At 44.5% G+C, this 22,773-nt stretch overlaps 1 protein-coding gene across 2 annotated transcripts in view; it reads right to left on the bottom strand.

The window, feature by feature from the left end:
- Positions 1 to 17,265, bottom strand: part of LOC124031610 (synaptotagmin-2-like) — an 84,916-nt gene extending 67,651 nt beyond the window's left edge. For both annotated transcript variants that reach the window (XM_046343070.1, XM_046343074.1), the window contains exon 1: positions 16,899 to 17,265. The gene's annotated coding sequence lies outside the window, so the exon portion shown is untranslated. The remainder of the gene's footprint in view (positions 1 to 16,898) is intronic.
- Between the last annotated feature and the right edge of the window lie 5,508 nt (positions 17,266 to 22,773).

The following is a 22,773-nucleotide window of genomic DNA, read 5'->3' as shown; positions in this document are numbered from 1 at the left end:
CAAACGTACAAAGGCAAGGACAACAAAATGTGAGTGACACACTTTATTACATGACAAGGACCCGGGGCTGAAAATAAAATGTGTTCCTGTGCTTGTCTGCAGTTACGATCTTAAAGATACATTGAAAGACGGGGAACAGAGCCAAAAGTAATGTCACTGATCTAAAAGTGGACTACCCTGTGGATTCAATCAAATATGTTGTGCCAGACCAGACATTTTAAATAATGCATGCCACGGCAATTTACAATAAGTTATTTGAGCTTGCAAAATACACCATTATCTTCTACCTCTTTATGATATGAATCTAGATCATGTATAATGTGCCTTACCACCCACTCCAATGTTATTTAGAAGTGTTAACATTATAGTTACTGTATTTCAAACTGGATATAGCAGCCTTACATTTACTATCCAGGTTGGATAAAATGTAAGTACTTACTCAAAACTGGACACTAATGATATCAAAACAAACTAATCAAAACCATTGGAAGAAGTCACATTTCAGATTTAAACAAATAGTTGCCTCCAGTAAATAAATCTGTTGGGTCAAGGATTAAAGATGGGAAATGGTTATGAACATGATTCATATCCAGGACTATTATTATAGATTGTTAATGTCTCAGGACAGGATCTGTCACTGTAACCTAAGTACATGGCTTCCCCCTGGACCCAGTCTCACAGTCCTTCTGTCCCATCACCACCGCAGAGCCTCTATCTCCTCTACAGTGTCTTTCCAACACCGCTGAAGGTTACTCAAATTAGGCCAGTCAGACGTTTTGAAGTCTTTCTCATTTCTTACCCTCTTGGCTGCTCTTACCCCCCCCCCTTCTCTCTTACAGATACTCTGTCTCTCTCTCACATGCACAAACACACTCTACTTTCTTTCTTTCTCTCTGTCTCTATCTCTTGCGCACATGCCCTCTCTCATGCACACTCTCTTACACAGCCGCTCTCTCACTCCCTCTGTATCTCTCTCACTCTCTCTTAAACACACACATACACACATGCACACACACACACACCCACACTCATTAGGGTTTCACAGCGAAGCTCATTAGGGGTTCAAAATGAATGCTACCGATTGGCCTATAGTGGGCACTGTTTGAAGCGGTCTCACTTAAATCCGCATATCCTTCACCCCGTTTGACCTAAAGAGTTGAAACTTTGTATGTAGGTGTATTTCCTCATGCTGAAAAAAGTTGCCTCAAGGACCTATAAGGTCTCAGGATAGATTTTTCAAGAACATTCTAGAAAACCTTTGAAAGCATATTCTCATGAACCATAAATCCAGTATGTAGGCCTATGGTACATCTAACTAAGTTTAAGAAACGCTAAGGGATTGGTTAAGAGAAGGCTGAGTTATTTATAAATCAGGAAATCTAAGTGTCCATTTTAAATAGGCAATTTTGGAGTGATTTATAAACTATCAACTTGAATCTGTTTAGGGTCATCCAAAACATTACCATGATGAACCGCGTAAGTTTGGCATTGATGTCTTAAAAAATAAGGACACTTACCAATTCACTTTTTTGACTATGCAATGCCAATCCTTAAAATAATCCTAAAAAATATTATTCTCATGGATTGATATTTGGACTCTTCACAAAAGTCTTTCAAGAGTTTGAGAAAATAATGTTGATGCATTCAAAGATGGCCACATTATACAAGTAGATCAGTCTTTCCCAAACTCTGTCCTAGGGTGCACATTTGATTCAGCTGATTCAAATAATCAACTAATCATCAAGCTTTGATTAATTGAATAACCTGTGTAGTGATAGTCTAAAAAATTAAACGTGGGGTCCCGAGGACCGAGTTGGGGAAACACTGCAGTAGATTCATATGAGCAAATGTGCTAATATGCTCAAATATGTGAAAAATACTTCAACAATCTTCTCATGAACCATAGGACAAAATTACAATTACAGCACTAGACTAAACGTCACTTGCATAATCCTTGTGGTATTGAAATATGCTTTCACTGATTGCACATAAATACAGATAGTTCCTACATGATAGATTGCTTGCTTAGTTATCCAACTGATCTTGTGTCCTTTCTTTCATCCTGTGAACCCCGTTCATTGCTGCTCACAGCTATATATTTTTTTTTTGTTGCTTCCTGCTGGTACCTAAAATAGCTTGACCGAATAGTGCTGGTTTGTTGAAGCAGTTAGAGACCAACTAGAGGAGAGCGAGAGAGAGAGCTCAGTCTTAATTCATCAACCTACACAGAGAGCAGAGCATGTTGCCCCATTCAACAGATCTGGGGCAGCTTGACTGAGCACTGAGGGATAGGCCATCCATAAGGGACACAAGTTCACTGACAAATTAACCGATCTTGTTGCACCCCATTTTCTCTGCCCTCAACAATTTCAGTGCAGATTTTAATAGATTTGAAAATGCATGTGTTTGTAAATGTTTTAATGGGATTTGTTAGTATTTCTAAGGTTACTGGAGAACCATTAGACTGAATGTTGCAAAACAAGGCACCTGCATCAGCAGTTACATCAACAGCAGGGGGCCTGAATCATGTCTTAGGAACTTATATAAACCAAACCAAATTTAGGACCAAAAAGGAAATGTGATGATCATGTTCTAGAACCTGAGATGTGTCAATAAAAAAAGGCATATTTTATTTTCTACTTCAGCAGATCCCCAAGGCTCACCAGTAGGACGAGAGTGGAAGAGACATTGACATCATTAAGGAAGGCTGATTCTCAGCATTCCCTCATAGAAGCAGAATATTCTCACTGTCTCTTCAAGCTGTCCACGTTCAGGACATTGTACATTTTCTTAACAACATTCAATATAGAATGGATACATTCTCAATCTCACTAAATCATTTGAAGAGATGATGTATGATGGTGCTATTCTGAGATCTGCTAAACCAGGTTTCCCCCCCAAAAGTAACACACAAAAAAATGTATCTTTTGTCTCTGTTTCATAATTTTCCTTAAATTTACAAGAGGTTGAATGTATCTCACCGAAGGAAGCATGTGAGCGAGCGAAACAACTCCACTCTGTCCTTGTATGTGTAGGCCATCTATCTGATGCTGTCAGGTCATTCATGTGTCCAATGACATTGTTACCGCCCGTAGCATTCAGTGCAAGGGAAACCAGTGAGCAATTGTCCTCCTTTTGATTAAAAAAAAGTATAAAACGATAGCCAATCAGCATTGAGCTTAACTGGTTGGGCTAAACTGTGAATGGTCCTGGCGCACCAAAAAAAGGAAAGCCATTTTGGATTTGGCATCAAATCAAATCGCAATGAACGCATTTGTCATTGACAAATAAATTGTCCCTTTCCTAAATTAGACATGGATGGAGATAAGGATTTGGACTTCGTGGTTTTACTTAATTCTCCATGCTGGCCAATGGTTATAACGGCGATTCTGATCTAACCATTAATTCATACATTATTGTGCTCCTGGCCTGAGAGGATGGAGGTTCAATATGTAGCTAGACGTAGAAGGCTAATGTTAACTATCTAACGTTGCCCATGAAATGAAGTTAGGCTAGCGAGCAAGCATTTTAGCCAGGAATTCTAGGGCAACAAAAAATAAAAGCGAGAAGGCCTACTGTGTGACAGAGTGATAGACCGTTTCATCAACATGAAAGAGTGGATGAAAGTAGGGGAAGTATTTCAGTTTTTTTCTACTTGCACGCACTCACACACACACAGATATCAAAACCATGGACTGCCACATATTTTGCTAACGTTGATTGGACTAAATTGTTTTTGGTATCCTTTTTGTCACTGTATTAGACTAAGCAGAGATGATTTGATGATGTTGAAATGGAGGCAGCTCCTGTTTTCTTTGTGACTTGCGGTAACTCTGTGGTTCTAAATCAATAGTTGTTCAGTGGTTCGAAAATGTCAAACATGGTTTGTGGACTTCACTGGCTGCTCTCCGGTTTTGTGCTGAAACAAAGGTGTGGTGAATTTATTCTGCTACTGTGTCTCCTTATTGTCTCCGACTGTATGCCTATACATCACGGTCACAGGGCATATGAACTAACAGTTTATAGAGCAAACAATGCAATTATCACAACACGGGTTGTAATATGGCTTTTCTGTCTGGCTTCCCAGTGATTTTACACACGCACCGTTACTGCTTTGTACTCACATTGTAGTGATGCACCAGTCTGGAAGAGAAGGTCTGGTTTCTGAGCCGTAGGGAACGGTAGTGTTGAACTGTCCTTTTATGTATCAGAAGAGGGTCAATGTTATATGATACCGTTTTCGATTGCACTTTGTCCTTTTACACGGCTGCATGCATTGCTCAATCATTTAATCATGGTTTCACACATCATTGATGAAACTTTAATGAGATATTACCCCCCCCCCCCTCATGCACCAAATCAGATGTAGTAAAGGACAAGGAAGGGGAAGCCCTTTCTGCAATAGTAGCCCACCTAAATCATCAGAGTTCGTGCTGATGTGGACTTAACTCAGCTATGAGAATACTCAGGTATACATCCTCCTCTCTCATCTATTTAGCTTCTAACTCTGCTATCATACAACATACAACATAGGCAGTGTATGGCTCTAACAGTTAGGAAAACAAACACAGAGGGGATAAGAGACGCAGGCCTACACAGTCACTGTCCAGGCTCTCATCAAACATATTAATTTTGTCCCAGATTACAATATACAGTGGGGAGAAAAAGTATTTGATACCCTTCCGATTTTGCAAGTTTTCCTACTTACAAAGCATGTAGAGGTCTGTACTTTTTATCATAGGTACACTTCAACTGTGAGAGACGGAAACAAAACAAAAATCCAGTGGGTAAATTTGGGTCAATTTTGTCATAATTTTGTCATAATTAACATGTTAAACACTATTATTGCACACAGAGTGAGTCCATGCAATTTGTTATGTGACTTGTTGAGCACATTTTTACTCCTGAACTTATTTGCTTGCCATAGCAAAGCAGTTGAATACTCAAGACATTTCAGCTTTTAATTTGTATTGAATAAAAAAAAAAAAACGAGTCCATTTTGAACTCTGGCAACTCCTGACAGACGGGCGACTCTGGCAACTCCTGACAGACGGGCGACTCTGGCAGCTCAGGACAGACGGGCGACTCTGGCAGCTCAGGACAGACGGGCGACTCTGGCAGCTCAGGACAGACGGGCGACTGGCAGCTCAGGACAGACGGGCGACTCTGGCTCAGGAGCTCAGGACAGACGGGCGACTCTGGCAGCTCAGGACAGACGGGCGACTCTGGCAGCTCAGGACAGACGGGCGACTCTGGCAGCTCAGGACAGACGGGCGACTCTGGCAGCTCAGGACAGACGGGCGACTCTGGCAGCTCAGGACAGACGGGCGACTCTGGCAGCTCAGGACAGACGGGCGACTCTGGCAGCTCAGGGCAGGTGGGAGCACCTGTAGGGAGGAGTCGGAAAGACAGCCTGGTGCGAGGGGCTGTCACCGGAGGGCTGGTGCGTGGAGGTGGCACCGGATCGACCGGACCGTGAAGACTCACTGGAGGCCTTGAGCACCGAGCCTACCCAACCCTACCTGGCTGAATGCTCCCCGTAGCCAGGCCAGTGCGGCGAGGTGGAATAGCCCACACTGGGCTGTGCTGGCGAACCGGGAACACCATGCGTAGGGCTGGTGCCATGCACCCCGGCACGAGGAGATGCACTGGAGACCAGATGCGCTGAGCCGGCTTCATGGCACCTGTCTCGATGCCCACTCTAGCCTGGCCGATACAAGGCGCTGCTATGTACCGCACCAGGGACACCGTGCACCTCACGGCATAACTGCTCGGTGCCTACTCGGTGCCTCTCTCTCCACGGTAAGCACAGGGAGTTGGCTCAGGTCTCCTACCTGACTTAGCCACACTCCCCGTGTGCCTCCCCCCAATAAATATTTGGCTTCTCTGGCCTCTCTGGCTTCCAACCGCGCTGCCGTGCTGCCTCCTCATACCACCGCCTCTCGGCTTTCGCTGCCTCCAGCTCTGCCTTGGGGCAGCGATACTCTCCAGCCTGTGCCCAAGGTCCCTTGCTGTCCGGAATCTCCTCCCATGTCCAGGAGTCCTGAGATCGCTGCTGCTGCCCGTTACCACACTGCTTGGTCCTTTGGTGGTGGGTGCTGTCTGTGATTTATTTAGAATTCAAGGCACACTTAACCAGCATGGCTACCACAGCATTCTGCAGAGATATGCCATCTCATCTGGTTTGCGCTTAATGGGACTATCATTTGTTTTTTCAACAGGACAACACACCACCAGGCTGTGTAAGGGCTATTTGACCATGAAGGAGAGTGATGGAGTGCTGCATCGGATGACCTGGCCTCCACAATCACCCGACCTCAACCCAATTGAGATGGTTTGGGATGAGTTGGTGTAATGGATCCTATGTGTAGCTGGTGTAGAGAGTCAGGCGCAGGACAGTAGATATGAGTAATCGACGTACTTTTACTCTAAATATCAAATATACAAAGTAACAAATGCACACACACACCATGACAGACCGAAAATACAATAAACAATCACTCACAAAAAACCATGGGAACAGAGGGTTAAATAAGGAACAAGTAATTGTGGGATTGAAATCAAGTGTGTAAAACAAAGACAAAACAAATGGATAATGAAAAGTGGATCAGCGGTGGCTATAAAGCCAGTGACGTCGACCGCCGAACGTCGCCCGAACAAGGAGAGGGACCGACTTCGGCAGAAGTCATGACAGTTGGACTACAGAGTGAAGGAAAATCAGCCAACAAGTGCTCAGCATGTTTGGGAACTCCTTCAAGACTGTTGGAAAAGCATTCCAGGTTAAGCTGGTTGAGAGAATGCCAATCGTTTGAAAGCTGGCAAAGGGTAGCTACTTTGAAGAATCTAAAATTATATTTTGATTTGTTTTAAGAATTTGTTGGTTACTCCATGATCCCATATGTGTTATTTGATGTCTTCACTATTATCATATAAAATAGTAAACATAAAGAAAAACCCTTGAATGAGTAGGTGTGTCCAAAGCTTTTGACTGGTACTGTATTTAAACCACTTCCATATACAGTAGACTTCCATTGATTTTTTTTTTTTTTAACTGGTACCGGGCTACCTTCAGACAAGTCTTGTGATGCTTATGGCCGTCCTAGAGCAAACATGTACAACAGATGTGTTCGTGAGAGTATCACATGATACATAGACAGCGACACAGCAACTTTCAGAGGGAAGTCCATCCATTGGGCAAAAACGAGCTGAATCAACGTTGTTTCCACGTCAATTGAACAACAAAATTCAATGTGATCAATCAATCAAACTGTATTTGTCACATGCTTCATAAAGAACAGGTGTATACTAACAATGAAATGCTTACTTATTGTCCCTTCTCAACAATGCAGAAATACTTTTTTTTAGAAAGATAAAAACACAAGGAATAAATATACAGTGAGTAAAATAGTTGGCTATATACTCGGGGTACGAGGTAATATATACTTATTAATGATTTGGTAAGCTCCTCAATGTTATCGGATGAACCCTCAGACATAATTTACAAATGAAGCATTGCGCTTAATGAGTCCGCCAGATCAGAGGGAGGCAGTAGGGATGACCAGGGATGTGTCTTGATAAGTGATTGCATTGGACCATTTTCCAGTCCTGCTAATAATTCAAAATGTAACGAGTACTTTTGGGTGTCAGGGAAAATATATGGAGTAAAAAGTACATTATTTTATTTAGGAATGTAGTGAAGTAAAAGTAGTCACAAATATAAATAGTAAAGTACTGATACCCCAAGAAACGACTTAAGTAGTACATTAAAGTATTTTTACTTAAGTACTTTACACCACTGAGAATAGGCCAATGCATATGTCCAAAACCTGCTTCAGGTTTACAAAAACATTTTTGCCTTAAATTGGTTTATCATGTGTAAGAGAGTCATGGGGTCATGTTCTTTCAAGAATTTGAGCACATTATAAAACATTATACAGTACGTATGTACTTTCTAGAAAGTGCTACAGAAATGTCTACCATGGGCACATGAAGACTTCACAGGCTAAAATATAGTTTTCAGACTCACAATTGAAAACATCATCAGTCTCATCCCACTGTGCACCAGATGTCTCATTAAGGATGTAGCGTCTTCTGGGAAATATAATTTTAGAATTTCGTTTTGTTCCCACTTATTAAGCAAGGCAATCTGATGAGACACCCCACTGACACTGAACATCCTACTGTATCACTACCCTCCAAAACCACAACACATAAACACAGATTTACCATTATATTGCCTATCAGAGTCATACAGACACATATGGATGCACCCGTCACTGTTCGAGAGGATCCCAATTCCACCCAAAAAGGATTATAGGGCACTACACAATTCCATTTCATGAGCCATCAAGCAGACTCCTCTAAAACATACAAAACATCTCTCCTGGAGAGAGAGAGGAGCTCAGAAACATGTGTCAAGGCTTTTCAGTGTTGATTTTAGCATGTAAATCTTTTAGCATGTGACTCAAAAACATTTTTTATGCATGCCATCAAATCCACAGCACAGTACTTAACAATACCTGAATTGCACTATTACAGTGACAATCGGTGCACACAAACTGTTAGGGCATACATAATGTCATGTTTGTCATTTATTATCATGTCTTGTCCCTGTGCTCCCCATTCTGTTCGTTTCCCTCTGCTGGTCTTATTGGGTTCTTTCCCTCTTTCTATCCCTCTCTCTCCCCCTCCCCCTCTCACTCTCTCGCTCTCTCTTCTCTCTATCGTTCCGTTCCTGCTCCCAGCTGTTCCTATTCCCCTAATCATCATTTAGTCTTCCCACACCTGTTCCCGATCCTTTCCCCTGATTAGAGTCCCTATTTATTCCTTTGTGTTCCGTTCCTGTCCCGTCGGTTCCTTGTTTAGTATTCACCATGCTGTGATTGCGTTTCGCCCTGTCCTGTCGTGTTTTTGCTGTGATTGTGTATCGCCCTGTCCTGTCGTGTTTTTTGCCTTCATCAGATGCTGCGTGTGAGCAGGTGTCTCTGTCAACTACGGCCTGCGCCTACCCGAAGCGACCTGCAGTCTGTGGCCGCTTCTCCAGTTATTCCCCTCTACAGACTAGAGGATTTCTGTTATTCCCTGTTTGGACTTAAATAAACGCTGTTTCTGTTAAGTCGCTTTTGGGTCCTCTTTCACCTGCATGACAGAAGGAACCGACCAAGGAATGGACCCAGCGACTTCAGACGCTCGTTACACTGCCGTCAAGATCCAAGGAGCCATGCTCGGCAGACACGAGCAGGAATTGTCTGCTGCTCGCCATGCCGTGGAGAACCTGGCCGCTCAGGTTTCCGACCTCTCTGGACAGTTCCAGAGTCTACGTCTCGTGCCACCTGTTACTTCCTGGCCTGCCGAGTCTCCAGAACCTAGGGTTAATAACCCACCTTGCTACTCCGGGCAGCCCACTGAGTGCCGCTCCTTTCTCACGCAGTGTGAGATTGTGTTCTCTCTCCAACCCAACACATACTCTAGAGAGAGAGCTCGGGTTGCTTACGTCATTTCACTCCTTACTGGCCGGGCTCGAGAATGGGGCACAGCTATCTGGGAGGCAAGGGCTGATTGCTCTAACAAGTTCCAGAACTTTAAAGAGGAGATGATTCGGGTTTTTGACCGTTCAGTTTTTGGTAGGGAGGCTTCTAGGGCCCTGGCTTCCTTATGCCAAGGTGAACGGTCCATAACGGATTATTCTATTGAGTTTCGCACTCTTGCTGCCTCTAGTGAGTGGAACGAGCCGGCGTGCTCGCTCGTTTTCTGGAGGGACTCCACGCAGTGGTTAAGGATGAGATTCTCTCCCGGGAGGTTCCTTCAGATGTGGACTCTTTGATTGCTCTCGCCATCCGCATAGAACGACGGGTAGATCTTCGTCACCGGGCTCGTGGAAGAGAGCTCGCATCAACGGTGTTTCCCTGCTCCGCATCGCAACCATCTCCCTCCTCTGGCTTTGAGACTGAGCCCATGCAGCTGGGAGGGATTCGCATCTCGACTAAGGAGAGGGAACGGAGGATCACCAACCGCCTGTGCCTCTATTGCGGAGTTGCTGGACATTTTGTTAATTCATGTCCAGTAAGAGGCCAGAGCCCATCAGTAAGCGGAGGGCTACTGGTGAGCGCTACTACTCAGGTCTCTTTATCTAGATCTTGTACTACTATGTCGGTCCATCTACGCTGGACCGGTTCGGGTGCTACATGCAGTGCCTTGATTGACTCTGGGGCTGAGGGTTGTTTCATGGACGAAGCATGGGTTCGGAAACATAACATTCCTTTCAGACCATTAGACAAGCCTACGCCCATGTTTGCCTTAGATGGTAGTCATCTTCCCAGTATCAAATTTGAGACACTACCTTTAACTCTCACAGTATCTGGTAACCACAGTGAGACTATTTCTTTTTGATTTTCCGTTCACCGTTTACACCTGTTGTTTTGGGTCATCCCTGGCTAGTATGTCATAATCCTTCTATTAATTGGTCTAGTAATTCTATCCTATCCTGGAACGTTTCTTGTCATGTGAAGTGTTTAATGTCTGCCATCCCTCCCGTTTCTTCTGTCCCTACTTCTCAGGAGGAACCTGGCGATTTGACAGGAGTGCCGGAGGAATATCATGATCTGCGCACGGTCTTCAGTCGGTCCCGAGCCAACTCCCTTCCTCCTCACCGGTCGTATGATTGTAGTATTGATCTCCTTCCGGGGACCACAGGTAGACTATACTCTCTGTCGGCTCCCGAACGTTCTCGAGGATTATTTGTCTGTGTCTCTTGACGCCGGTACCATAGTGCCTTCTTCTTCTCCGGCCGGGGCGGGGTTCTTTTTTGTTAAGAAGAAGGACGGTACTCTGCGCCCCTGCGTGGATTATCGAGGGCTGAATGACATAACGGTTAAGAATCGTTATCCGCTTCCCCTTATGTCATCAGCCTTCGAGATTCTGCAGGGAGCCAGGTGCTTTACTAAGTTGGACCTTCGTAACGCTTACCATCTCGTGCGCATCAGAGAGGGGGACAGTGGAAAACGGCGTTTAACACTCCGTTAGGGCATTTTGAGTACCGGGTTCTGCCGTTCGGTCTCGCCAATGCGCCAGCTGTTTTTCAGGCATTAGTTAATGATGTTCTGAGAGACATGCTGAACATCTTTGTTTTTGTCTATCTTGACGATATCCTGATTTTTTCTCCGTCACTGAGATTCATGTTCAGCACGTTCGACGTGTTCTACAGCGCCTTTAGAGAATTGTCTCTACGTAAAGGCTGAGAAGTGCTCTTTTCATGTCTCCTCCGTTACTTTTCTCGGTTCCGTTATTTCCGCTGAAGGCATTCAGATGGATTCCGCTAAGGTCCAAGCTGTCAGTGATTGGCCCGTTCCAAGGTCACGTGTCGAGTTGCAGCGCTTTTTAGGTTTCGCTAATTTCTATCGGCGTTTCATTCGTAATTTCGGTCAAGTTGCTGCTCCTCTCACAGCTCTTACTTCTGTCAAGACGTGTTTTAAGTGGTCCTGTTCCGCCCAGGGAGCTTTTGATCTTCTAAAAGAACGTTTTACGTCCGCTCCTATCCTCGTTACTCCTGACGTCACTAGACAATTCATTGTCGAGGTTGACGCTTCAGAGGTAGGCGTGGGAGCCATTCTATCCCAGCGCTTCCAGTCTGACGATAAGGTTCATCCTTGCGCTTATTTTTCTCATCGCCTGTCGCCATCTGAGCGCAACTATGATGTGGGTAACCGTGAACTGCTCGCCATCCGCTTAGCCCTAGGCGAATGGCGACAGTGGTTGGAGGGGGCGACCGTTCCTTTTGTCGTTTGGACAGACCATAAGAACCTTGAGTACATCCGTTCTGCCAAACGACTTAATGCCCGTCAAGCTCGTTGGGCGTTGTTTTTCGCTCGTTTCGAGTTTGTGATTTCTTACCGTCCGGGTAGCAAGAACACCAAGCCTGATGCCTTATCCCGTCTGTTTAGTTCTTCTGTGGCTTCTACTGATCCCGAGGGGATTCTTCCTTATGGGCGTGTTGTCGGGTTAACAGTCTGGGGAATTGAAAGACAGGTTAAGCAAGCACTCACGCACACTGCGTCGCCGCGCTTGTCCTAGTAACCTCCTTTTCGTTCCTGTTTCCACTGTCTGGCTGTTCTTCAGTGGGCTCACTCTGCCAAGTTAGCTGGTCATCCCGGTGTTCGAGGCACTCTTGCGTCTATTCGCCAGCGCTTTTTGGTGGCCGACTCAGGAGCGTGACACGCGCCGTTTCGTGGCTGCTTGTTCGGACTGCGCGCAGACTAAGTCGGGTAACTCTCCTCCTGCCGGTCGTCTCAGACCGCTCCCCATTCCTTCTCGACCATGGTCTCACATCGCCTTAGGCTTCACTACCGGTCTGCCTTTGTCTGCGGGGAAGACTGTGAGAGCCGCCAATAAACGCAGGATTAAGAGTCCAAGGTATTGTTGCGGCCAGAGAGTGTGGCTTTCCACTCGCAACCTTCCTCTTACGACAGCTTCTCGTAAGTTGACTCCGCGGTTCATTGGTCCGTTCCGTGTCTCCCAGGTCGTCAATCCTGTCGCTGTGCGACTGCTTCTTCCGCGACATCTTCGTCGCGTCCATCCTGTCTTCCATGTCTCCTGTGTTAAGCCCTTTCTTCGCACCCCGTTCGTCTTCCCTCCCCCTCCCGTCCTTGTCGAGAGCGCGCCTATTTACAAGGTACATAAGATCATGGACATGCGTTCTCGGGACGGGGTCACCAATACTTAGTGGATTGGGAGGGTTACGGTCCTGAGGAGAGGAGTTGGGTTCCGTCTCGGGACGTGCTGGACCGTTCACTCATCGATGATTTCCTCCGTTGCCGCCAGGATTCCTCCTCGAGTGCGCCAGGAGGCGCTCGGTGAGTGGGGGTACTGTCATGTTTGTCATTTATTATCATGTCTTGTCCCTGTGCTCCCCATTCTGTTCGTTTCCCTCTGCTGGTCTTATTGGGTTCTTTCCCTCTTTCTATCCCTCTCTCTCCCCCTCCCCTCTCACTCTCTCGCTCTCTCTTCTCTCTATCGTTCCGTTCCTGCTCCCAGCTGTTCCTATTCCCCTAATCATCATTTAGTCTTCCCACACCTGTTCCCGATCCTTTCCCCTGATTAGAGTCCCTATTTATTCCTTTGTGTTCCGTTCCTGTCCCGTCGGTTCCTTGTTTAGTATTCACCATGCTGTGATTGCGTTTCGCCCTGTCCTGTCGTGTTTTTGCTGTGATTGTGTATCGCCCTGTCCTGTCGTGTTTTTTGCCTTCATCAGATGCTGCGTGTGAGCAGGTGTCTCTGTCAACTACGGCCTGCGCCTACCCGAAGCGACCTGCAGTCTGTGGCCGCTTCTCCAGTTATTCCCCTCTACAGACTAGAGGATTTCTGTTATTCCCTGTTTGGACTTAAATAAACGCTGTTTCTGTTAAGTCGCTTTTGGGTCCTCTTTCACCTGCATGACACATAAAGTTGTCCTAACAGCAGAGCTTTCTTTTCAGCACCATGGAGTGAATCCTTACCACCACTACACCTGGCTATCAGCGGAGCCTTGTCTGGCAGTGAAAGAGTTCATTCAGCCTCATTTGCTGCCTTTTAAAAAACATAGCTGAAATGGCTGACTTGGTTTCTACTGACAATTGAGATGGACAAACAATGGCATAAGGGAACGATAAGAGTAATTTTGATTAAGACAGAGCTAGGACGGACGTAGTCAATACAGTATAACTATTTGTTGAGCACTTTTGAAATATACAGTGACAGAATTCGGAACATGGGCCATTCTTACAGTATTCTCCCTGTACACCACCAAGTCAGAACCGTAGGATAAATAAAGGGGACATATAAGCAGACAACGAAAGCTGTTACAATGTTCGAAGGTGACATTTCACCACCAAGTCAGGACAGTAGGCTAAGTTATGAGGGGGAAAGGGACCAAATTATTAGGGTGAGGCACATGGGCTATTAACAGCTTACTACACAACATACACTTTCTTAGCTACAGTATACATGTCTCCTTAACATATTACATAATTTATGCAACAGCATACAATGCATTATTGGACTCTCAGTTGTGATGTGCTCACTTGAACAGGAAGGTGGCGTGGCGGTCATTCTTGTGGGTAAATTTTGTCATCAAACTTTGTCATCAGTGTCTAGCATTCTCTGGATTTATGGTGCTTTCAAGACAACTGGGAAGTCTGAAAAAAACAAGGTCGAATCATGACGTCAGTGACCTTCAGGTTGGAGCTCTAGAAAGTGCCCTGAGTTCCCGACTTCCTAGCTGGATGACCGTTCAAAACATATTTTCCCAGTGGAGCTCACTGAAGTCTGAGATTTCCAAATTCCCGAGTTTCCAGTTGTTTTGAGTGGGGGAGAATGTATTCAACCTTTTCTGTCTCATGGTGTTGCATGTGAATGTTTATTATTTTAAGCTTGGAAAAGAGAACCTTAAACCCAGGCTTGGACCACACACCCTCTCCACAGAATAGCAGGCAGGGAAGCAAAATACGGATTGCTTTGCAAAGCTTGCAGTTAGCCACTGATTTCTTCAAAACCACTCATTGTTGAATTTGCGATTTCCAACTTCTTGTATAATGTTTATGTTAACCGATACGTTTGATCAACAATTTCTCATTTGAAAAGGATTTGCCTGTAGATTGTCGACGTGATTAATGATGATGACTGCTTGTCTAGCGGTATGATGTTGACATGATCGGTCCAATCAAAGCTATGGTAGATCTAACGTGATTTGACGTCATTTTATTTTATTTGAAGTAATTTTACCCTTTTTGCTTCCAGGTTTAACCCTTTTGGGTTCCATAACCTTTTTGGGTTCCATCTACATGGAACCCATAAGGGTTCTACCTGGAACCAAAAAGTGTTTTTTATCCTATGGGGACAGCGGAATAACCCTTTTAGGTTCTACTGTGGAGATACAGGAATATTTATTAATGTATATTTGTATGTTTAGTAGGAGACAAACAACAATTGACCTCAACTTGTAAAAAATATAGTTGAATTACAGGCCTTACTATAATGTTGCATCTTCCCTTTTGAAGTTCATCCATTTTAATCCAGTTCAACCCCAAACTTTTCTCTCCCTCTTACCCCACCAACCCAAAATAATCCTGACTCCATCTCATTGATTTATAAACGAGTGGTCTTATCACCATCGGCACTGGTACGTATCTCAGTATCCCCCTTCATGCCGTGGCCAACTCGGCACTATTCCACTATGTGTGCGTGTGGCTGTGGCTCCTCTGAAACACCTCTGCTGTGCCAAGAGGAGGTGGACTCCTCTGCATCTAAACCAGGATAGTCTCTGTCCAGGCAGTCCTGTACACATAGTGCCCCTGAGGACCGACAGGCCTGAACATCACCTGATAACACAACAGCATCTTGGAAACATATTCCCTTCTGTGTAGCTCAGTTGGTAGAGCATGGCGCTTGTAACGCCAGGGTAGTGGGTTTGATCCCCGGGACCACCCATACGTAGAATGTATGCACACATGACTGTAAGTCGCTTTGGATAAAAGCGTCTGCTAAATGGCATATATTATTATTATTATATATTCTCACTGTGGATGTTGCTGCCTTTCAATACAATCATCTTAATCTTGATTTGTAATATAGATGTTCTATCCTTATGCTTATGACTCATGACCAAGGAATGCTTATAAGGAATATGGAATTGCTCAGCTCAGTTGGTAGACCGTTGCCCTTTCAATGCCAGGATAGTGGGTTCAATTCCCGGGACCACCCGTACATAAAATGTATGCACGCATGACATAGTCGCTTTGGACAAAAGTGACTGCTCAATGACATATATTATACTGTATAATATTATCAGGTATGAGATCTGTAAACTGCTGCATTTTCACTGAGTTCCACTTCACCTTACAAACAACGCCCTTCAGAGTGATGCTGATGCGGAAGACTTTGAAATCAGCCCAAGAAAATTAACGCTTTTGTGGAATACACAGTCAACATAGGCAGTGATGCTGCAACGCCTACAGGTACAAGCTACACATGGTGGAAGGGGCCAATGTGGTTGATTTGGTATGAGAAACCGAGCTTTGACAGTTACGATAACTTTTAAACCATGATGGTACAGTGTAGCAGCTGTTCAGTGCATGGGCCCTTCCAGAATAGCTTGTTCAGCAGAATTGACCTTGCATGCGCCTCTCCAAGCATTGTATTGTACGTATACTGGAACAGGGCTGTTCCTCTCAGGACGAATAAATAGACTGCTGCCATAATCTCATTTGATCAACTATCTACCTTCCATGTTCTCCAACTGTTAGGATAGCAATCTAAACAGAATTGTATCAACATTATGTCAATCTTATAGCAACTTGACATCAATGGATTAATAGAACCTGAATTGGTTGTTTGTCATTTTCTCACGGGTAAAGCAGTTTTATTGCAACAATGTTGAAAAGGCATTTGAAAAGCATTGAGTTGTGACTAAAACACACTCCACCGAACACTCTGGTTACAGTTTAATCAGCTGAAGTGGATTGAATCCATAAGGTGTGAAAAATGTTGTTTCAATGTTTTCTAACGTGAATATCCCAATATCCCAAGTTTGACTCTTTCACACACATTTTCCACTATTATGTAAGATGATACTGCAGCACTGTGTGAAGCTACGCACGAGGACTTGGCACAATGCTGAGAGAGAAAGTTCCTCTCTGGCAGCTTCCCTTTCCCTGAAGTGTCTCTCTGTGCATTAAATCCATAGGAATTTACAACTGGGGAAGATATTGTCGTCTGCTATAATTACTCTGAGCCTTTCCTTCTCCCACCGCAGTCCTCTAGATAGGCACTGTAAGGAGACATGGTATGGCCGTGACTAAATTATACAAGAACACTGCATTCATCACTGATCATCAAACATGTACATACAGTAAGAAAGTGCACATTACCTGTATCGGAGAGAGCTGCCGTCTCCTGAAAACGAGAGACAGAGGGACTTCTCTCTGTTGCACCTGCAGGACACTTGAGATATGGTCTTAGAAGAAGGGGAAAAAAGTATTATCTTGAAGATGAATCGTTTTTGGTTTACCCCCTATGAAAAATAAAAGCCTATTGTAACTGCTCAGTCCCTGCAGTCACCCCTGGGGATCTCTTCCCAAAAGCCCTCTTCACACACACTCTCTCACACATACACACACACACACACACACACACACAAGAGTTGTGGTAGGGCCTGTGCTGCTGAGTTAATCAGTGGGGGAAATGAAAAGAAACACACACGCACATTAACATTCTCTCACACTGCAAATCAGCACCAGCATCAGAGCTATGTGCTGTTTCACTGCTGTATTTCCCGGCACTGCAGCCTCATTGGCTGAAGAGATACTCAATAAAAATCCTACTTGTCATCAATTGGGTGGTGGGGCTTTTTTATGGCGCACTCTGTACTCTGCTCCTCCTCCTCCTCTCTGTCATTTTTTTCTCTCTCCAGTACACGCAGAGGGGAATGCTGAGCTTTGAAAATTATATGAAGGGTGAAATGGAGGTTGGAGGGTTGGAATGGAGAGGGAGAGTAAGGGAGGCGTAAAAGCTGGGAGAATCGATAGGCAGGGAGGAGCGACGTGCCGTGCAGACACTGAGCCTGGTACAATGCAGGGGCTCAGAGAATCTGGCCGTATGTGCTGCTCTCTCCTCCCGACAACGCTGCCTCTATACAGGACCAGAGTGCAGTGAGGTGTGTGAAGCGGGAAAAGGGGGTGCCAATCTCCCAGGGTTGGCTCTGTTGCAGCAGAGCAGTCAGGAAGTTTGTCCAGGCAGCGGCCGTGACGCTACAGCAAACTCTGCTAGAGGAAAAAAAGCTATACTGTCTCTCTCTTTCTTTCATGCAGGTAATATGCACCTAGTGAATTATTTAAGATGCCAGAGGGAGGGTGGGGTAAGCTACATGGATGACAGCTTTGCACACTCTTGATATTCTCTCAACCAGCATCACCTGGAATGCTTTTCCAACAGTCCTGAAGGAGTTCTCACATATGCAAAGCACTTGTTGGCTGCTTTTCCTTCACTCTGCGGTCCAACTCTTCCAAAACCATCCCAATTGGGTTGAGGTCGGGTGATTGTGGAGGTCAGCCGATGCAGCACTTCATTACTCTCCTTCTTGGTCAAATAGCCCTTACATAGCCTGGAGGTGTGTAGGGTCATTGTCGTGTTGAAAAACAAATGATAGTCCCAACAAGCGCAAACCAGATGCAATGGCGTATCTCTGCAGAATGCTATGGTAGCCATGCTGTTTAAAGTAATGATGGACTGTCGTTTCTCTTAGCTTATTTGAGCTTTTCTTGAGATAATATGGACTTGGTGTTTTACCAAATAGGCCTATCTTCTGTATATATCTTCTGTATCTTCTATCTTGTCACAACACAACTGATTGGCTCAAACGCATTAAGAAGGAAATAGATTCCATAAATTCACTTTTAACAAGGCACATCTATTAATTGAAATGCATTCCAGCTGACTACCTCATGAAGCTGGTTGAGGGAATGCCGAGCGTGTGCAAAGCTGTCATCATGGCAAAGGGTGGCTACTATGAAGAAAGTCAAATATAACATTTTTTTTGATTTGTTTAACACTTTTTTGGTTACTACATGATTCCATATGTGTTATTTCACAGTTTTGATGTATGAATTTGATTCAATTTAAAGACAGTTTTTTTTTTTTGGCTCAGGCTTAACCGATTTAAATTAAGTTTTATTTGTGTTAGGGTTAGGGTTATGGACACATAGGGGGTGTCATGTCATCTACCAAATAATCATAAAGGAACTCACAGACTGCATATTGATCTTTATCAATGTATTGATAATAGCACATGGATAATAGCTAAAATATATTGCCTCCATTTAATAATTGGTTGAGAGGCCCTACATGTTCTTCTGCACTTGATATAGTAGCCAGTGCCCCAGCTGTGGTGTGCTTTTATGGAAGATGAATACAGAGACATTGGTGTGACTGCCAGTTTCACCATTAGACTTATTGCACCATCTGGGCACAGTGCCAGAACCTTAAACGAATAGCAGCCAGACAGACAGGCAGGCAGCCTTCCATGTCCAGGATGTAACAGGCCATTTCATTTCCTTTAGTGATACCCTTGACGCAGGAGGCATCAGCCCTGGCCCACTGCATTACCAGTGATTAAAACAATGCAACCCAGTATTACAGAGCTACAGCTCAACCAAAATTAAGTTCCCATTCCACAACTATGGTCATAGGCCTACCTCATTCACTGCACTGTGGGTCTTGAACTAGCTTGTTTTTTAACGTACAGTGAGGTGATCTCATAGTTTAGTGAAGAAGGAGCACTAGTGCACACCAATTTAGTGAGTGCTTCACTAATTACTAATTAATCATGTAGCCCTGCCTTTAAGACACTGGATGGACTGCAATCGATCAGCATTAAGATTGTCACTGAAGTTTGATAGAGGAAACCATTTGTGTACCAAACCTCTGGTTTATGGTTTCTGTTCACATAGGATAATGAGAGAGCGAGATATAGAAAGGGGGAGAGTCTCAATTGCATAGTCTTTGTGTCCTCTCTCCTTGCCTCATTCTCAAAACCCATTGGAGAAGGTCAGGATCTCTGGCTTTCTCATTCAATGGGTTTTGAGAAGGAGGCGAGGAGAGGGGATGTGAGTAGTATGCACTCGGCAAATACTGGTTGCAATGAATAACAGTGTAACGCTTGTCGTTGTCTGAAGAAGGAGTGGACCAAAGCGCAGCGTGTTACGTGTTCATGATCATTTATTTAAACTGAACACTGAGACAAGGTAACAAAATGGCACAAAACAAAACAGTTCTGTCTGGTGCAGACACAAAACGGAAAACAACTACCCACAAAACACAGGTGTGAAAAAGTATGATTCTCAATCAGAGACAATGATAGACAGCTGCCTCTGATTGAGAACGACACCCGGCCCAACACAAAGAAATACAAAACATAGAAAATGAACATAGAATGCCCACCCAAATCACACCCTGACCAAACCAAAATAGAGACACAAAAAGCTTTAAGGTCAGGGTGTGACAAACAGGAAATAATAAAATACAACAATGGATAAAGAAATAAACTGGAAATGGAAGACAAAAGTACTCAAAAGCCTGAAATAAGGCAGGAATTAACATGGTAGAGATATATATTTTTTTAAACACAGCAAACAGAGGACATAGAAGGCACAGAATGTGGGTATATATGGGTGTATATGTGGGGGGAGCGGGGTTGTGATGGAAGAGAGGTTCATGTTTGTGAAAATGGTTGCAAAAGCCAGAGCCAATGTGTGTCTGCGAGCTTGAGTTGTGACAGAGAGTTTTCAACTTTGTGCAGATATGGGATATACATTTTAAAATAAATTACAAATACAGTTTATTTATTTATGTATTGTCTTATCATGATGGAACAGTCTCCAACCCTATATCCTAGACACCCACCCGAGTGTCCCACACACTAAGGAAGAGTCCTTATCTGTTTTATGGGCCTACTGCAAGTAGCCTATATGTAGCCAAGACAGAAAGACAAACATGGTCAGAGACACACTAAAGCAGCACCACCCCCTCAAGAGTCTAAGCCTGTCTGGCAGGGTTGGTCCAACAAAGCCAAAGCACCTTGATGGGTGAGCATAATATACAAGGAATCTCTCAAAGCTGCTAATAAGAACCTTGGCAACCTTTTACCTAGCTGGTGGGAATTCTGGTGGAGTACCCCCACCCAGGTAGTGGCCGTGCCGGCAACACTAGCTGCAATAACTCACAGGGAGGGGGTCACACTCAGACAACCGAGTGGGGAAATTATTGTGGCCCTGGTGGGACAAAAAACAGAATGGTCTGACTGCTCAGAGGTGCTTGGGAAAATGGTCACAACGGGAGACCAGCGTGTGTGTGTTTCGGGTGAAAGGGGTGTATCCAAGCTCCATCAGCTAGGACTAGACATTGGTTAATCAAATCTCCCCAATTTGGCATGCCTTCTCAAACAACTACAACTGTATTCGCATTCACACATCAAGTCTTCTCTTGAGTTGGGCTCGGGGTTGGAACAACTGTTGAACATCTGAGCTTGTGTATGTTTGTGAGGGAGGGGTGGGTGGGTGGGGAGAGTGTGTGTTTGTAACCTACATCTGTTCTTATAGGGCAATGATGTTAAGGACAGTTTAGGATGAATCACAATTATTTGCCAAAATAATAATTGTTTGGTGAAAATTACATTTTTGTCATGTCAATCCTGATAGGTAACAATCCTTCGTTAGAAGGGCCTACATTATTATGCATATTGTTCATTAATTGTGGAAATAAAATAAGATATGTAACAATTGTTTATATACAGTGTATAAATATATTTTCTATAACTATATAAAGTTGAATTGAAGTGAGTGTGTTGGAAATGCTTTTGGCTGTTGATCTGCTTCTGTTCTGTAGGTGATCTTGTGTTCTTCTTTTCAAAGGATGGGTACCAGTCTCTGGGGGGGCTCTGGGATTCGGGTTGGCAGGGGAGGTCTGCCAGTCACTAGGAGGACAACCCAACTTGGGATGGGGGGAAGTTTTAGCGAGTAGTAGAGAACAATTGGAGGTTTACTCAGTAGCAGTGTAAATATCATGGTACAGCTATATGGACACTCAATCGTAAAGGTACTTTTTAATTGTACTGTAAGTTTACAAACATAAACTCTGCAGAAAAAGAAACGTCGTCTCACTGTCAACTGCGTTTATTTTCAGCAAACTTAACATGTGTAAATATTTGTATGAACATAACAAGATTCAACAACTGAGATCCCTCACCCTCCAACAGGTCCCAGAGGTGCTCAATGGGATTGAGATCCGGGCTCTTCGCTGGCAATGGCAGAACAATGACATTTGTGTCTTACAGGAAATCACACACAGAACGAGCAGTATGGCAGGTGTCATTGTCATGCTGGAGGGTCATAACAGGATGAGCCTGCAGGAAGGGTATCACATGAGGGAGGAGGATGTCTTCACTGTAACGCACAGCGTTGAGATTGCCTGCAATGACAACAAGCTCAGTCCGATGATGGGTCCGATGATGGGGTGACACACCGCCCCAGACCATGACAGACCCTCCACCTCCATATCGATTATTCTCCACGTCCCAGTGTTACGCTCATTCCTTCGACGATAAACACGAATCCGACCATCACCCCGGCTGAGACAAAACCGCGACTCGTCAGTGAAGATAACTTTTTGACAGTCCTGTCTGGTCGAGCGATGGTGGGTTTACGCCCACAGTCAATGTTGTTGCCGGTGATGTCTGGTGAGGACCTGCCTTACAACAGCCCTACAAGCCCTCAGTCCAGCCTATTGCATACAATCTGAGGATTGATGGAGGGATTGTGCGTTTCTGGTGTAACTCGGGAAGTTGCTGTTACCATCCGGTAACTGTCCTGCAGGTGTGATGGGGCGGCAGGGTAGCCTAGTGGTTAGAGTGTTGGACTAGTAACCGGAAGGTTGCAAGTTCAAACCCCTGCGCTGACAAGGTACAAATCTGTCGTTCTGCCCCTGAACAGGCAGTTAACCCACTGTTCCTAGGCCGTCATTGAAAATGAGAATTTGTTCTTAACTGACTTGCCTAGTTAAATAAAGGTAAAATAAATAAAAATGTTCGGTTGTACCGATCCTGTGTAGGTGTTGTTACACGTGGTCTGCCACTGCGAGGACGATAAGCTGTCTCCCTGTAGCCTGTCTTAGGCGTCAGTACGGACATTGACATTTATTTCCCCGGCCACATCTGCAGTCCTCATGCCTCCTTGCAGCATAAAGCATGTTCAT

This window comes from Oncorhynchus gorbuscha, linkage group LG03 (genome assembly GCF_021184085.1).
Source record: "Oncorhynchus gorbuscha isolate QuinsamMale2020 ecotype Even-year linkage group LG03, OgorEven_v1.0, whole genome shotgun sequence".
Taxonomy (NCBI): domain Eukaryota; kingdom Metazoa; phylum Chordata; class Actinopteri; order Salmoniformes; family Salmonidae; genus Oncorhynchus; species Oncorhynchus gorbuscha.
The sequence above is the reverse complement of the archived record's forward strand: the minus strand, read 5'-3'. Positions and strand labels throughout refer to the sequence as shown.